Source organism: Ornithodoros turicata, chromosome 1 (genome assembly GCF_037126465.1).
Source record: "Ornithodoros turicata isolate Travis chromosome 1, ASM3712646v1, whole genome shotgun sequence".
Classification (NCBI taxonomy): Eukaryota; Metazoa; Arthropoda; class Arachnida; order Ixodida; family Argasidae; genus Ornithodoros; species Ornithodoros turicata.
Genome location: NC_088201.1, coordinates 155,728,066 through 155,746,867, shown reverse-complemented (window position 1 = coordinate 155,746,867; position 18,802 = coordinate 155,728,066).

The following is an 18,802-nucleotide window of genomic DNA, read 5'->3' as shown; positions in this document are numbered from 1 at the left end:
ATAGGACATATGATGACTATGGCACATACATGCGACGCTATAAGACATATGATGACTAATGCACATACATGCGATGCTATAAGATATATGATGACTATGGCACATAGATACGACGCTACAAGGCACGCGATCACTTTATATAGGATTCGGAAGGAAAACTAATACAAGCTTGAAGTAGATGTAGAAGCACTGTATGGGGATTATTTGATGATCACTTTCACAGAAAGCAGTTTTGCTTCTTCTGCAGACAATGTAATCGAAGTTAGTACGGCGTCCGTGGGGAAATAAGGAAAAATGTTACCCATAGCGGTATAAGCAACGCTCGTACCTGCTTGCGAAAGTCGTTCATTCACCGTCGACATAAAAAGACAATTGTTTACCCGCGAGATACCTTTAAAGTCATGCTGAGAACTGGACAAAGCCGAGGGAAAGAGGGGATCTTCCGCTCCCTGATGTCCAGCATTTTAATAACAATGGCTACCACCAGGGGAGGAGCAGGATTACGTCCAAAACCATCAAAAAGGTCCCGCAGAAAAGAGGTAGCGTTTTCTTCGACGGCAGTGAATGAAGTTCTTCAAAAACAACCCCACAACAACAAGAAGCGGAAGAATTTAACACAAAGAGAAAGAAGGTCCTTTTTTTTGCACTCCGTTCCAGCAGCGCTGGTTCCACTAACGCAAGGTCCAATGGCAGCACCATGCATCTCCTTCTTTTCTGTGTCCTTTCGCCCTCTTCTTCTCGTGTGTCACGATGTTGGGTAGAAAGGGTAGGGCTTTGATGGAGTTTGATGAATGAATTGGAGATATTGAATGAAGATTATCATCGCTGCACACTTTGAGATGGCAGGAGCTAAAAGGTAGGGCGTATCCGTTGTCGTTCCCTGGAGACCGCTCCATCGATCGCCTACACTCTTAAAAAAAAAAAAAAAAGAGTGCGCAGTAACTCCCTTTTGGGGAGTACACCCTTTCCACATATATCACTTCCTTTGGAGTGTACAATTACTCTCCAGTATGGAGTTAAGGACTCCTCTTTGAGAGTAAGTGTGTTCTCCAAAAGGGAATGATATATGTGCAAGAAAAAGGAGTTAAAATACACATTTTTTAAGAGTGTATCGTGCCGCGACTTGGCCAATTTCCATTCCTGCATCATATATGTGACGGTGTTTTGCAGTTTTAAAATTTCAGACATAGAGTTTTGCAGTGTACCGCTTTATGTCAGGAATAATCAAGCGCATTACTTAAAACAAAAAAATAACATCGGAACGGAAACTTGTACTGCAAACTTGAATGCCTCCCAAGTCTGCTACTGTTTCAGTTTTAACTCAAGAGTGCGAATAATCCTCACAGGGCTCTGTTACCAGGACTACAAGGGTCCTTGTATTGCGAACTGTAGGATATGGGACAAGCGTAAGCTTGCCCACACCACGCTTCAAAAATAAAGCGCCACCTGTGGCACGCGAAGGCTCATGGGTCCCTCAAGGCTGACCGAGACTTTTGCCCAAGAATATTCAGCGAGTAAATGTAATCTAATAAAACATTCGGAGGATGAAGTGCAATCCTTCTCAGACCAGTGCCACGATCAGCACGTGCAGCATTGATGAGCTGAATGTGTGAACGGTGGATGGAAAACCGCCACCATTCAAATGCGTCCATTGTGCGTGTCTTCGGTGGCTCAGTTCTTGAACTATGTGCTGACGATTTTCGGTAGCCTGTCTCTTTTTTTCTTCTTCTTCCTCTCTTACACACAAGCACTTATGTCCTGGGACCAGAAACTCGCGATGCGTTTCGGTGGCGTTAGAAACTGGTCACGAACCTGGTGTGACCCCAAATGTAATCTGTGACAGCGATCTGTTTTTTTTTGTTTTTTTTTGCGTACGAGCTACGTGACCTTTACGCGGTTGCCGATACCTGTCACGTTCTACGCGGGAAACACATTTTTGAACACATGAATGAACCTGCACACGTTCTCGCTGAAATTTCGCTCCTAGATGATCGTTCATATTGTCCCACTCTTGATATTGTTTATTAAATAGATTTCCGAACGTAAAAGATTGGTGAGCGGCGAATTCCCCCATTCATTATCATTAATTTATTTGTTGTTGGTGGTGGTGGTGAGCAGATGAATCCACAGCGCAAAACCTGTCCACTTTTATGTACAGTGATGAAAATAGTGTCTTTCTCTCGGCGCGGTGAAGCGCAAAAGGATGCTCTTCTACGCCCTTATCTACCAATGGATTCCGTCCTTACACCCATGAATTACGTCCTTCTTCTGCGCTTCGCCGCGACCAGCCGCGACAAAGATATGTAAACCGAAACCATTTAATTACTGCAACAAATGACCCACTTCGGTGGCAGATGTTTCTCTAAAAGCGTTCCCCTGAGGGTCCCAAAAGGGGTAGTACCCATTTTAGTGCCGACGGCGCCCTGTTTTAGAAGTTACGTTTTTTCACGAAGCTCATTTGAATTTTTATTTAAATAATGAACGCCTCACCCTCATTCACACGGTGTCCAGCATGTAGGTGGTATCGGACAGATACTTGTAAAAAATAAAGTTCTTCTGTTGGCGCACCCGTTCGCGGATTATTTAGACCGGGCATTTGACTTGAACACCCTGTATCGCATACATATTCGCATGTACTGGACATGCATGTGTTGTCAAACGATATTGTTTCGTGGCATGCGAATTGGCTGAAAAGAAACAATAAAATCCAGCAATGTGACTTATCCCCCTTTTTCAATATAGCAACGCGTGCACAAGGTTTTGGCGTTGAAAAAAAAAATAAATAAACAATTTTCACGAGTCATAACTTGATGGCTCAACCTCAACAATGGAGATGCTAGAATGTGTGTGATCAAGACACTTGTGTTTTTGGAGCAACCGCGGTCCAGTTTATTGTGCGTCTGAATGCGTGACTCTTGAAAACATGACCAGGTGACGATAGTGATATGACAGATTCGCGTGATTTTTTTTTTAATTTCGCGTTAGCGCCGCAAAGCAACTGTGGCTATGGGCAGCGTACAGATGTGGACAGAGGACAGCAGGAAGGAGTGGGGGACATGGGGGTTAGTATGCGTCCTGGGAGGCTTCACGGGGAATTGTGCCAACATTCGTCTGGAAAGTCTTCGGAAAACCCAGAGACAACCTCAGACCATGGAAGGATTCGAACCCACCACCTCCCAGGCTTCAGCACCACCTTGACTACCTCCAATTTCAATTTTCAATTTTAATTTTCTAAAAAGTGTGAGCTAAATTGTGACGACAGTTGTGACGTTAGAGTACTGAGGGCTCAGGCTATCAAGGAGATAGCCATGAAAGTAAATAAATCCTCGGGGATTGCACTTCGACTGTTTTACGGTACCTTTAACCGGCTTCATGGTAGTATAGATTCGCACCACCCGCACCGCAAAAATTGCCCTTTTTCTTCGCCTTCTGTTTCAATGCGAAGCGTTCACCAGCAAACCAGCAGCTGCGTGTCTTGTGGTGCACATGATATATCCCTGTTGCTTGAGAAAACTATTGTCCGTGTCTCGTTTCTGTTTATCGTGTACCGATCGCGCATCACAACATCATTGGGGTGCATTGGGGTGCTGCATTGGGGTGTTGGGGATGAAAACACCCAGCGTACACAGCCGCTGCCAGTTTTCAAACCCAACACTGGCTGTACTACCAGGACTGTACACCAGTCCATACCCCAGAAGACGTTGAACGTTCAACGTGATTTCGTAGTGGGCTGCATTTCTTGGTGACAGCTGTGAAGCACTGCACTACACGCGATGTGTGTCGGCTAGCCATATGGCTTTCAGTGGATCGGATCTGGATTAAAAGAAGCAATAAGATGGCTGCCACTAAATTTTGATGGTTGGGTGCTTTTGGTCCCGACAAAAACTCTCCATAAAGCGAGTCGCCCAATTTATTGAGTACATGAGAAAAGAAAAAGTGTAGGAAAGCAGTTCACAGGCATAACGATGTGCAACTCAAATAAGACAAAACCTCGGCGACATTGAGTGTGTAGTGATGGTCGGCATTGTCCTAAAAAATAAGCGCTATTTGCAGCGGCTCACCTTCCAGGACAGCTGTGATGGCGACCTTGGGACGCCTGTGCATACAATGTGCACACAATGTAATTGCAATCATCAACGTAATCACACACATAAAGAAATGATGATGAGATGGGGCTGATGCCGGCCAGCAGGCTTGGACCTTCCCCAGTGCCAATTCTAGAAAATGAAAGAATAAGGATGAAGATGGCAGTGATCAAAGCAAGGTGGAGAGGCTATGCAATGAGAGCATCAATAGGACTTTCGCGACAGTCATTTGTCACCAGACATGAGCCCGTTACTCGAAAAAAAGTAATTGATTGCCGTTACTAATTACTCGACTCCAAATGTAATTGAGTAATGAGAGGAAAAGTACCGCGTTACTCCGGTCGCTACTCTGCATTCAAGCAAATTATACTCCCTTTGTATGAAAACTAAAAAAGAAAGGGAAAGAAACACCCACCCACGCCCACCCACACACACACAAAACATACAACTGCAGAATAGCTGAAATAACACGTAATAAATGCGTACGACAGGTACACAATCCTTCATACACCTCAACACATCAGCCAAACAGTGTTGATATCATGCTTCGATATCATGATTTTTTTTATGTGTCAACCGCTTCGGTTGACACATAAAAAAAATCATGGGCACTCCCTTTCATGGTGCCACCGCACGTAACCTAAGAATTGCAACTAACACAGCCCAACCGGCTGTACCTCTACTGTACTTAACATCGGGGAACACGATGACCTGAGTGTTGAAGACCATTGCCTGGAATTACCACATGACTCATTAAAATTCCAGGGCTTCAGGTACCACCGCACTGGTGCAGGAAGAATAGGCAGGGATTAGCCGTAGAGACCCTGAAATTCGAGAACCTCATATTTCAGACGACGCGTCTGGCAAGTGACGCGTGGTCTGACGTATGTTGACGCAGCGCTAGTGAGGCTCCTCCCAATGGCCAAACTCTCCCTATATACGGCTCTGCCCTGCTTGCGATAGCAGAGCAGCCCACCACAGGCTGACAACAAGATGGGCTTGACTTAGGACAGCACATTTGGAAGACAAGTTAGTCTCCGCAGGAAAAGTAATCGATTATTGAGTAATTGATTACTCACAGATGTAACTGATTACTGGGAAAATTACTTCGACAGTAAAGTAATGGATTACACGAAAAGAACAGAGTAAACTAGTAACGCGTTACGCACAAGTCTGTTTATCACGTACCGTCCTAAGCTTTTTAACGTCACAATTCATGCTGAATTATTCGTCCAACTTATTAAGCGACTCTGAAACATCAGTATGGAGAAATTGCACTCTGGAAATTTGTTTCCATAAGTCAATTATCCCGCTCGCATTGCCCGGTACGCAGTCTGGAACGTGGATTCTTATATCGCTAATAATGGTCCACGCCGGGGACTGAAACAGACGCACCGAATAACTCTGTTCATTTACACGATGAATGTTGCCAATTTTTGAAACTTGTTTCCAAGCTTGGGCGTCCATACCGAGCAGAAGTATTAAATCAGATTCTTTTGCATCTGAAACGTACCTACCGTACGAAGATGGGTTACAACACGTAATAGAGATGCGCCATAGCAAATTTCGCAGATATTAGGAATTAAAATTATAGAGGACGTCTTTGTTGGTGGTGTTGCGACTAGCCAGGAAAGATTACAGAGCAGGGTCTGTGTAGTTTTCTGAGCTGTCGTTTTACATGCTCTAAAATATATTTCATGTTGCAACCCGACGGGCGATCTGAATAAGCTCGTTCTGCAAGTATGAAGCAATGTGAAAAGTTATGAATATATACGGAGGCAGGGTGCCGGCCCTAACAATAGCCAGAGTTTTATAAAATAGGAAAATGACTTTTTTGTTTTCAAATCAGTGTTGTACGTAACACCGTTACAAGTAACGCCTTTACCGAAATGGATACTTTTTTTCTCGGTATCGTGATCATACTTTATTTTGTACTGTTTTTTTTTTTCGGTCCTGATCACGATACATTTTTAAATCGATATCGGAAAGTATTTTCGTTACAAATTCATGCTAACGCGATCACCGTATCTGATACCGGTACTTTTATAGTCCCTCCCCCCCCCCCCCCCAACAACACCGGGTATCCTGGATGTACGAATAATGTTCTAACGGATCCGTACGTCCGATTGATGTCTCAGGGATGTCCCTCGGACGTGCACGTTTAGGACATTATTTGTACATCCAGAAGATATTCGCTGTTGTTGGGGCCCACCCTTTTCTTCACCGGTCATATTTCTTACTTTTATTTAGTGTCAGTGGTCCACTTAACGCCACCCACTGACGTCCACTGACGTCCTGCGTTCACCGCGTCTTCCAAAAAGTCAACACGGCAGTTCCTTTCAGGGCATGAGCGGAACGTTCGTTCAGTGTCTACGCGGAGACGCTTACAGAAAAGCGGATGAGAGACAAAAAACTTCGACCTGCACCCGTGGCGTAGTGGTTAGGGTGATCGCTTTACAGGCCGAGAGTGGGAGGTGGCACGGGTTCGAATCCTGTCACCGGCTGTGCTGTCTGAGGTTCTCCGAAGACTTTTCAGACGAATGTCGGCATAGTTCCCCCTGTAGTCGACCCAGGACGCATACTAACCCCCCTGTCCCCCACTCCTTCCTGCTGTCCTCTCTCCATATGTCCACGTCTCTACGCCGCTCATAGCCACAGTTGCTTCGCGGCGCTAACACGGAATAAAAAAAAACTTTGAGCGCCAGCATTCTTAAGAGTCAACCAAAGCGTCTGGTAAGTTGTACGATAAGTATTCTGCTTTTGCAGCGACAGCTGTGAAAGGCTGACAATTTCGTGAAGATCCCGTTCTGTACGTCGCATCGCCGAAAACTCAGCGAGATGAAGCGAAGAAAGGAGAAAAGAGATACGACGATCTATCTTACGGCGACAGCTGTTATCTCGGTTCTTGTTAACCACTTTGAACCTCGAGGTCCCCGACGGGATGATAATCGACAGGAATGTTTTTTTTTTTTTAGTAACAGTAAGGGTACTTCGACACCTTAAAAATGAAGTATCGATGTCGGCATTACGCTACTTTTAAGGTATCGCTGTCGCGATACCTTATTTCGGTAACGGGTACGACGCTGTTTCAAATGCAATAAATGGCGATATATTGTAGGTCAAGTGGTCCAGCGTATGGCCGGGCTGGCAAACTCCTGAGCGTTTGTCACAATTTTCACTAATGAACGCTCTTTTGTGAAAGATAGAAGTTCGACATAGAGAGAATGCCCTTTCCTTGTGTCGTGCTCATGCCGTGCCGTTTTTCAGAACAAAAAAAGAAGGTTATGTATTAGATTATATATTATGGCCCTTATAACGTGACGAAATGATCCCGACAACATGGCGGATTCATTTTCGTCCCTTAGTCAGAAACGCTTTTTCTCCTTAAGGCTTCGGAGAAAATGTTGCAGCATCTCACATTAATTTGCACAATTTTTTTCTTATTTGTTTCACAGTCTTGCTCTAACAAACTCTCGAAAAATTTTCTGCATAGCTGTCATCAGCTGCAACGGTCCTGTGTATTTCCTGAAAAAGTTAGAATACAGACAGATTATCGATGTAGAAACAATAAGAAAAGGACATCACTAAATATTCAGTAAATTGTAAGCATTATAAACAACAAAATAACGTCTGCTTGCCTGTCTCGAGCTTTTCTGCAAACTAATGCCTCGCTGATTGAGCCCCCCCCCCCCCCAATCAGTGATCACGGACTGAACATACGACAGCGAAAATGAAAATTGCTCTCTATGCATCTCATTAGTTTCCCAACTATCAACTAAAAATCTGCGGAATGACTTACAAGTTCACCCGAAAACTGATTCGTTAAAAACAGGCGTCTCGAAACAAAGAGCATGACTGTCAGAAAAAAAAAAAGAAAGAAAAAAAAAGCATGTTATGACGGCAAGCAAAAGGACTGCAAAATGTACCGCGAACTATTTCTTCCTCTGCATGGGTGGAAAATTGTTAAGTTATACTATAGGCTTATTCCATCAAATTCACGAAGAGCAAATATTTGCGTTGACTATTTAATTTTGGAGACCATTTGCGAAGTTCAGTGACTATTTGCAGTCCAGGGGAGTAAATTGCGGGGTTGTGGGACTAAAATGGAGGGATTTTGCAATATGGGGGACTAGAAACTGCAATTACACCCCGTTTTACTTCTTTTGTTTCTTAGAGTGTGAGTCAACCCAGCCCACCAACACTGTGCACTAAAAACACTACCAACTTTTCTGGATAATGTAAGGCTTCGATCCTTACCGTGGTCCTCATTATTATGTTTTAATCAAATTATACTGCGAGCAATTGGATAGAGCATCATTTGTGACCATAAAACAGCCCAGTCATCATGATCATCATCGTAATCAATATAAGGTTGTGGTTACTACGGTATTGTTTTTTTCTTCCTTCGTCATCTTCCTCGCTCCATTTTCACTGCGCCTGCACTGCATGATGCCTGTTCATGCCCCCCTTGAAGCCTTACTTTAACCGTGTGTTCACACGAGAGACATTCCCAGAAATACGCAAGCGGAAGATGGGAAACGTCATAGCTTTCTGCTGTCACGTGTCATCACGTGCACTACTGACCGTGGGAAATATCCTGCGAGGCAGCCACAAGCTATTCCGTAGCAGACGACAGGAAACGACGCTGTCAGTGTCGTCTGCTAAGTGTCGACTGCTAAGTGCGCATTATCAACACCACCTAGATAGAGAAAGCCTGCGCATTGCCTCCTCTCCCTCTTTCAATTAAGAGTCAGAATTCGTCTGCTACTGCGATTCACCGTTGTGCGAACTGAAGAACCCGCAAATGATTTTGCAGCTCACCTGGAACCTGCAGACCCAAATATTCAGACAAAAAGTGCAAGACGCATTCTAGAAAATCTGTTTTGAGAAATACTGAAACCTTTTTGCGTTTTATTTCCAAGTTTTTTCATTTAGTACCCGGGGACGTTCAATCACAACACGCAGACGACGGTGGTTCGTCTCCATGGCCAGGAGCGCTGAAAGCACGTTCGTGATTGGCTACGGCCTTTGAAAACACGATCCTCATTGGCTGACTCTTAATTGTTACGTCATGGCGGCCAATAAGCAGGCTTTCTCTATCTAGGTGGTGTTGGCGCTGCTGACCGTTAGGAATGCCCTGCGACACAGCCACAAGATATTCCGTAGCAGACGACAGTAAAGGACGCTGTCGGTGTCGTATGCTAAGTGTCGTCTGCTAAGTGCGCAGTACGTCACTCTCGATATTCCGCACCGTGTAAATGCTTAACATAACACGGGATGGAACTTCGGCTATGTGAGCAGTGTTTTCACTGTTTGTTCCACTAGAATATTCCGTGAGGATGTCGCTCGTGTGAGTTCACGGTAAACCTGCAGCAAATTTCCCTCTTTGGCACGACGAATAGCACCCAAGGTATATGGCTCTTTGATTAAACAAACTATGTCTACCTAACGAAGTAAAACATTTAATCCCGCGATAAGAGAGAAAAAAATATGCCTCGTTCCTGATGTGTACGAAGTCTTGCGTGCGTCACTGCATCCATCCATCGGCCGGCTGTCGGTTTCCGGAGAACGGGGACGGTGAAAGGGGCCAGCGGAAAAGCAGGACAACCGCCGCCCTCCATGCACACGGCGGCAGCGGCTTGGTCGCTTGAACGACGATCGGGGTCGAAGAAAAGGCAGTCACGGGCATTTCCATCACGGCATCCCGAATCTTTTGGCGAGTAAAAATTTCACACTCATTTTTCAACTCTTCACGAACGCCTCATAGTCTGACAGGCAGACGTCATTTGAGTCGAGTGCGGATAAGATTGACAGTATCCGCGCGGTAGCCACACATCTAAGATCCCCTACCGCATCCGCCGGATAGCGAGCATATCCGCACGTTAGCAGCTATTTCGTTTCTAGGAAGATGTCTCCGTTACGGAAACGTTATGTTACAAACGTTTCTGGTCTGCAGCTTTGCTCAGTCGTTCAACGTGTTGGCTTGCTGAGCTCAAGATCGCGGGTTCAATCCCGGTCCAGGACGGTAGCCAAGTGGGGGAGGTAAAAATTGCTTCGAGCATCGTGTGTCGGAGATCTCCGGCGCACGTCGGAAACACCCGAGGAAGTTCATCAAATACCAGAATAACCATACATATAATGTATACATACATACATAATACATATAATAACTCATAATAACCGAACAGCCTAGCTTTTAGCAATCTTGCCTTACGAAGCATGCATATGACGCGATCAATTTTGCACCGTGGTCTGGCTTTCTTCTTCTTCTTCGATTTCGTATGAGGGGCCCGCGAGGCAACTGTCGCTATGAGCGACGTACAGACGTGTACAGATGGAGAGAGGAGAGCAGGCAGAAGTGGGGGCCAGGTATGCGTCCTGGGCCGACTTCACCGGGAACTGTGCCGACATTCGCGCGGAAAGTATGCAAGAAAACCAAGGGAAAACCTCAGGCAGCCAGCCGGTGGTACAGGATTCGAACCGACCACCTGCCGGTCCTCGGCCTATGCCGCAGGTTGGTTTATTTTCCCCAAAGTCGTCCGTGGAATCCAATTCAGAGCAAGACATCATCGAACTGTGTCGATGACAGCGAACGGAGTGCAGTGAACGCGGTGTGTTACGAAACAGCTCCTCGTCTGGCCTTGGCACTTCAATGACGCCTTGCGTTAACACAGAATCAGTCTCATTGGCGATGCAACTCCCCTTTGAGTTCATTGACAGCACACGGCCTTAACAGTTGCGCTGACAAAGCAGAAGAGCGAGTTGCATGTATACAGAGCGGGGGTACATACATGGCCTCCGAGGAACTCAACGGTTGTTTCTGGGCTTCCGGGAATGAACACTTACAGCCGTATTCATAGATGTGACTAGATCTCGACTTGACTTGCAGCTGCCTTGGCAGAGTTGTCAATGCACCTCAGAAACGCTCATCGGCTTGAAGCGTTCTCGACTTGACACGTGTGGTGAAAATTTCAAGTCAGCGCTCGGGTTACCTTGAACCCGACTTGGATAAAGCTCCAGTACGGCAGCTTCGGGAAGCCACATGACACTCTGAATCTTGTCTTGTATTGGCTTTATAGATGAGCTGATGCGTTATCCAATTGTTTACACAGGACCTTCGCACAAGTGTTTGTGCCAGACGACAGGTGTAACGCATATTATGAGGCCTGACGCTAAGAAATGTCGTGTTTTCACTCTGCAAACATGCAAACATTCTCCTCTATTGCCCACACTACCAACCTTCCCAAACCGTATACTCTCCGGATCCCTTAACGAGATGGACTCTCGCCCCCTCTCTCTCGAAAAATTGTTTGGTCCCTGGCCACATCCAGGCCACCAACGCTCTGCCCTCAAAGCTCTCTTGACCTTTCTGAATACCATAGGAGTTCGATCCTCATTGTGAAGGGGCTCATTATTTCATTCCTCGCATCACCACCAGCAATGGGGTAGAGTATCGCCCCTGGCGATAAAACTCCCCATTCATCCTCTCACAATAAAGTTGTTGTTTAAGTGCAAAATTGTACGGAAATCTCGCTCCCAGACGCAGGTAAAGCTAGCAGGCTACAACTTGACGAAGTACGCCAGCGGGAGGGTTCATGAAACACGCAAACCGTCCTGAGCGAAGATGGGTCTTGGCGCAGACTCGCGCAAGTCAAGACATATGCGAATGAGTGGCTTATGGACGTTTCCATGGTCATGCGTGACACAGAGCCTCGTTTTATGGGGGGTAGGGGGTGGGGGTGAGATTGGCGGCACGTTGCTCGGGGAAAGGATGAAAGGGGGTGGGGGAAGGGGGCTCACCCCCCATGTCTGGTTCTACAGTTCCCTGCACTACAACCGACCGTGAGGGTCCACTGCTTTCAGAAAGTTCAGCAGGGCTTTCTGTACGGACTTGCAGACTCGTTTTCTGGTGAATTCTCTATGGGGACTCGTGACGTCGTAAATCAACTAAATGGAGCCGAATTTTTTTTTTTTGAATATTTCGGATCAACCAATTAGCAACTGTGGCTATAAGCGGCGTAGAGATGGAGAGAGGACAGTAGGAAGGAGGGGGGACAGGGGGGAGTTAGTATGCCTCCTGGGCCGACTTCAGGGGGAACTGTACCGACATTCGTCCGGAAAGTCGTCGAAAAACACAGGGAAAACCTCAGACAGCACAGCCGGTGCCAGTATTCGAACCCGTGTCACCTCCCAGTCTCGGCGTGGAAAGCCATCACCCTAACCACTATGCCACTTTTGTTTTTTTTCTTAACTACTGTGCCACGGGAGCTGGTATAACACGAACTATGTTGTAATGTTGAAGATCCGCGATTGGAATGTATTGCCGTTAGACGCAGTCTCGGCGTCTTCGTGGTCGGCTTTTATTCACTTGCCATCGCTCCAGTGAGTTATTGTACGTTGTTGTTTGATTATCCTCGCGTACTTACACTTGTAACTTGTTTTCTTTCTTTCCTTTTTGTTGTTGTTTGTGCGTACCATTCTCGTTACGGTCTCTGGAGAGACTACACAGTATTCCGAAATAAATGAAAGCGATAAGCAAAGGGAACTGGACGTATGTAGCACCTCAGCGAGGCCATGGTGAGCAGACGTTTCAGCTTCACTGTCTCTAGAAGGTGAAACACTGTTTTAGCTTTTCTCTACCGAGCAGACCTCACAAGCGTCCTCAGAACCAGATAATACAACAAGGTATTCACTTCACTTGTCCTATAGCGCCATGATCTCCGGAGACCGTACCGTGCAAGCGGACGTTCTCAGACGTAAGACATACCATCTATGTAGAAACTGTTCGCAGGTTCGCGAAGCCGATGTACCCTTGATTGCGTACCTTCATTGAAATGCACCTAATAGTCGCCTCCTTATCCCGTAACACATTCAAATAAGTATAAGTATATCCGTGGTAACTACGAACAGTGTCAGTTACGCCAAGTATAACCTCGCTTTCAACTTGGATCCTGTAATTAAGTTGCCTGCAGCCGAAACGCTGACGTCCTTTGTGAAAGTAATAAATCAGACTCTTTTGTTCCGGAGCGTTTGTCCCAATTTCTTGTTTAGATTGCTCTCCAATTATATCATATATATATATAAAAAGGAGACGCAGAAATCGCAACAAGGAACACAACAACCTGACGTCACACCTGACGTGCGCCATTTGCCGTAACGCTCCACGCTATAATGAAGACACATATATCTACGCCTGCATAACTGAAAGTCCGCATCGTACAACTTTCACGCCTGCCCGCATAATTTTCTTTTCCTTCTGAGTGACCTTACCTGCCAAGCGAGACAAACACTTTCTTTTTCTCCATGCCCAAAACAACTTTCTCGTAGCGCAGCCCTGGCGGACGCTGCGTGCTGCCCGCAACAATGGCGTTCCACTTGGCGCAAAGGGAACGCACGCTATCACGTGTTGGCCGCTCTCAAAAGACTCGGCGCCATTGTTCTAGAAAAGGCCATTGCGGTTTTCCGAAAGCGAAAGCGCGTCCGACCCAGTTGCCTTCACCCCGAAACGTCGTTTGGGGAACGGCAGTTGGCCCTTATCATAATAGCGGTCGTCTCTTCCGACGGAAAGGTGCGTTGGCGGATCTAACAGCCTTCATTTGCTGCACGTATTGACCGAAACGCGCCAGTTTTGGGGGCACTGCTGGTCAATGGGGACGTCCTCATGAAGCGTACATTGCTCGTCGTTTACACGAGCTTCCGCAAAATTCCAAAATGAACGGTGTGGTAGCTAAGTTTAATTGGACTACATACAACAACAACAACTACATGAATGACGGTGGTATGAGGAGATTCACCGCAACAATTGCGGTACCGTATCAAACACACAAAAACACACACAAAACATTGAAGTGAGGAGTTGTTTGGAGTATTAACTCACCATCAATGTATCGTCCGTGTTTCTTACTGCTTTTGATTTGAGACATTCAGTAGATCCGTCGAAAATTTTCTTGAATTTCTCTGTTCTTTTTCAGTGATTCAGGAATGACTATTATCCCCAATGCATAGCCAATACTGGAATAATCTTGGGAATATTGGGCCAATATGCGCTGTATCTAGCCAATATTGGTAGAATATTGGACATACTGAGCCGTTTTACCGTACTCCATAAAGAGACAAGAATGTGTAAGTCGTGGGAATACAAGACCAATCTTGGGCCAGTTTTGTCGACGTCTAGCCGATATTGGGTGACGATTCTGTGCTGCTTGGGGAGGGGAAGGGGGTACCTAATCGGTGACGTAAGCACAAAGTACCGTTTTTTTTTCATCGCTGTGGCCGCAGGGGTGGACAGTAATAGTAATACCCTGTAGTACAATACTGATTGTGTACATTTGAACATTTGTACTTTTTCTTATAATACTCCTCTGAATGTATTTGTATCCGTATTGTATTGGATGTATTAGAAGTTGTAATACTCCAGAATATGTAACACCGAGTGTCACTGGTGCTGAACGAGTGTTTCAAGTACAGGGTGTGTGCAGAAAAACATGACCCACATTTTTACATGTAACTCGTTGTCTACTTGCCCGAGGAACTTCCGGTGCCGTACGATGGCGTATTTATGTGCGCGAAAGCTACAAAAAAATCCTGGAAGCCATACTCAGCGTAAAAAAAAGAAAAAGCAGAGTGCTAGAACATCGGCTTCCATGCATTAGATTGGGGCGGTGATTAGAGTGCATGGTAGTGCATAGCGGTTAGGAGAGTTATGTGCAGGCACCGCTAGGGGTACTACCGATGAGCATCCATGTGGGACATCGTTTGGATTTCTGCACCGATAGCTCCCCTAGCGGTACTTGAACACAACTCTCCTGCGTCCGCCATGTTGCCCTATTCTAATGCACGGAGGTCGAAGTTTTCGTTGCTCTGTCTATTTTTTTAAGCTGAGTATGGGTCCCACGATTTTTCTGCAGATTTCGCACGCATAAATGCGCCATCGTGCACACCGGAAGTTCGTTAGTTAGGTAGGCAACAAGCTATGTGCATAAATGCGGGTCAAGTTTTTCTACACACACCCTGTAGTATACAGATAGCACATATTTCTGCTTTTTTTCTTCCCCGTTGGTGATCGGTCGGGTCAGCGTCAATGTGTTACTACACTCTAAGAAAAAATGGTGTGAAAAGGTGGTAACTTCTACAGTTACCACCTAGGTCCACATAGCGTCTGAAGGGCGTACAAGTGTGGTAAAATTAATTATCATTTATCCAAATTGCTACCAAAAGCCGTACGCCCCGCTCACCGAATCAGAAGCGGTAACCCTATCATTCGTAGGTAGCAGGTAGAACTTTGCAACCTTTTAGGCACGTGCAATACAGATAAGTATTCATATTACGTGTTATATTCAAATTATTATTTATTAATATCGATTGATTGGAAAAAGACAAAGTCGAGTAGGTTTATTAGTATATTATAATACTGATTTCTGGCAAGTAAAATGCACACAACGTTAGATATTATGCACCAAATACACACAGGATATTACAAGTGTTATTGGTTACCGACCCCCTTCTGCAGCGCGGAACTCAGAGAAACTCTTCATAGGAGGCCGTGGGGTGAGAAAGTAACATAATTGTACTTACTAACCACGTTATGAAAGCGCCCCGTAAGTTTAAATAAAAATCGAGAAGTCTTCATGAAAGCTTTTTTAGTTGCATAATTGAATAACATTATCTTAAGAGCACAATAAAAAAATACAGAGTGAGAATTTTCATCCTGGAAACTGTAATAGAAACTTGAGGAATCAAACACGGTGCATTTGTAACAGGCACAAACCGTGCAGGCATTCCTGTATCTATTGGAAAAGTATATGTACCTCAGGATGGGTGATGGTGACGTGATAAAGAAAAAATGGCGACGGAGTATCCTGGCAGAATGATGAGTTCTTCATTATGCGATAGTATATATAAATGAACAACAATAACAACTTTATTTTATGATGATGAATGGGGAGTTAATACAAACATTATTGAACTTGGGCTTTAATTAACGTGTACAAGTCGAATTTCTGCTTCGTCCACCCCGCGGATGGCTGGATCTTCAACGGCCTTCAGCGCACCCGCTTGCGTTTCCTTAAACTAGCCCTAGATACGCTCCCAACGGGCTGCTTTTTTCTCTCACAGTGCCCGAAGCAGATGACAGCATTATCGTCTGCTTGCCTCAAACATAAAATAAATTGCCTCAAACATAAAAGCATGCCACGGACATGGCATGCGTTTATGTTTGAACATTAGCTTACACGCAAACTATCACATTAAAAACAACAACACCAGCAGACGACAGCAGTGTCGTCTGCTTCGAGCACTCTGGAAAAAAGCAAAGCAGACGAGACATGACACAACTTTCGTCTGCTTTTGTCGTCTGCATGTGAAACGCTCTCCTGCTAAGTAGTGTTCAAACTGTTCTGAACACCCTTTGACTTTTTTATTGCGTCTTAGCGCCGCTATGCAACTCTGGCTATGAGCGCCGTACAGATGTGGAGAGATGGAGAGACGACAGCAGGAATGAGTGGGGGTTAGTATGCATCCTGGGCCGACTTCAGGGGGAGCTCTGCCGACATTCGTCCGGAAAGTCTTCGGAAAACCCAGGGAAAACCTCTGACAGCACAGCAGGTGGTGGGATTCGAACTCACCACCTCCTAGTCTTCAGCACGACCTTTGCAATACCACCAGCGAGCGGGATCACTGAACTCGCTCTGCCATATGCCGCTGGTACCCTACGATTGCTCTGAGAAAGATTACGAGTGAAAACAGAAAAATGAAGACAAAAAGCGGATTATGCATTGCCGGGGGCGGGGGGGGGGGGAGGAGGCTGATACCTATCAGCCGGGGGTGACCACGTCAGCTCAACGAGTTTCAAATGAAGCTGTAACTCCCAGCGTCGGCTCTGGAAGGCAGGGAGGCAAACCAGGTTGGAATCCCAGCGCCAGCTATGCTGTCTGTATGCTTTCCCTGGGTTTTCCTCAGACACCGTAAGGCAAAATGTCGGCTCGGTTCGCTGTGAAGTCAGCCCAGGAGGCACGATGCTCCAAAAGCAACCTGTCGGCATATCGGCAGGCAAGGAAACCCTGCCAATCAACCAACCACTGTCTAGCTTTGCACAAGCTTACATGGTATACATTAGCCATATTAAATACTGTGGTTCCATCACGCTGATACGAGTCGTTGAAGCTAAGTAAATAATAAAATAAAATAAAAGGGACGAATTATAGGTGCTTTCTCCTATAGACAATTCCGCGAGGTTTTGGGCGTAGAATTGACTGGGAAATTTTAATTCAACAATATCGATAATTTCAGGTCAACTTAACTGAATAATTTATTTTGTATTACTAGTTAATCAACACCCAAAAGCTGAAATAATTACATTGATTTAATTAATTTAACCCAGCAACGAACCCTAACACCACCGAAATGATCGGAAGAAAGTAAATTCCGCGTCAATTAAAAAAAATAAAATAAAATAACGTCCAGCTGAACAGGAGCTATAAAATGGACCAAGTTGCAGAGAATGAAGTGAACTAGAAATTCTCGTGTTCTGTTCTTTTGTCTTTTAAATACTTAACGCTGGCAGAATCCGTTGTTTGCTTGTTCCCAAGAGAGAGAGAGAGAAATACATGATGACGATGATATGGGCTTGTTCCCAAAAACACATTTCACATATGGCATTATGTATTCCCGTTCCCAGAAGCTTCCCGGTCACAATATACTGACAAGTTGTATGTAATGGGAATTGTGATTCAATTCAATTCAATTCAAGTTTATTCAGGTTATTACAGTGTTAATATAATAAACATGAAGAGGAGCCAGAGGGAAGAGATCCCGGTTGAAGGTCCTTGCAAAAATGATAACAAATTATAATAAATGCATTTCACAGAGTCGTGTTAATAACTGCGAATAATATTCAAATGAATTAATACCAATAAAAAAAGTCACAGACGTGGCATGCGTTTATGATTGAACATTAGCTTACACACAAACCATCACATTAAAAAAAACATCCTTATTAAAAACGGTACATTCTGCAAATAATAATATGATATGAAAAAGACACTGGTGTAACAAACAACCAAAGACACATCACAAGACAATAAAGTTAGCTCTGAGTTTAAGTGAGTAATTGCAACCGGATACCAGATTTATTCAGAGACACTGCGCTGTACCAGCGTGATATATGCGATTTGCGTAATTTTTCGCGGCTCGCTTTACGAAGCGTCTGCGCGAATTGGTTCATTTCAGTCGTACCGTTCTATACTTCTACCCGCATACCTCTACGTCTGCTGGCTACGAACTGCAGCCGTCATCCATCTGCACTAATTACTGCGCTGCAGGAATGAAATGAGAACCTCGCTTTTGAACTTACTTTCGGTGTAATTTTAACGCGACATATAAGGTTACGTCATCATTCCTTTTCCGCACGTTGCATGCCCTGAACAAGATTCAAAGTAATGACTGCTTTGCTTGCCTTTTTTGTGCGTGTATGTGTGTACCTCGGATATATCCACAGATGCACGTTTTGCATTCCAGGGCTCTCTAGTGATTTATTTTCATCTAGATATATCGTGGATTACGAAATGAAATATATGGGGATCTCAGCAACATGGTAGCTCATTTCACCTTAGTTTAAGTACATCGCATCGGCTCGGTAAGTCTTAACGCGCGGTCGTCATCGCAACTTTGGAAGTTGCAAACAATACGAGGCTTTATGTGTAAAACTTCGCGTTTTACTG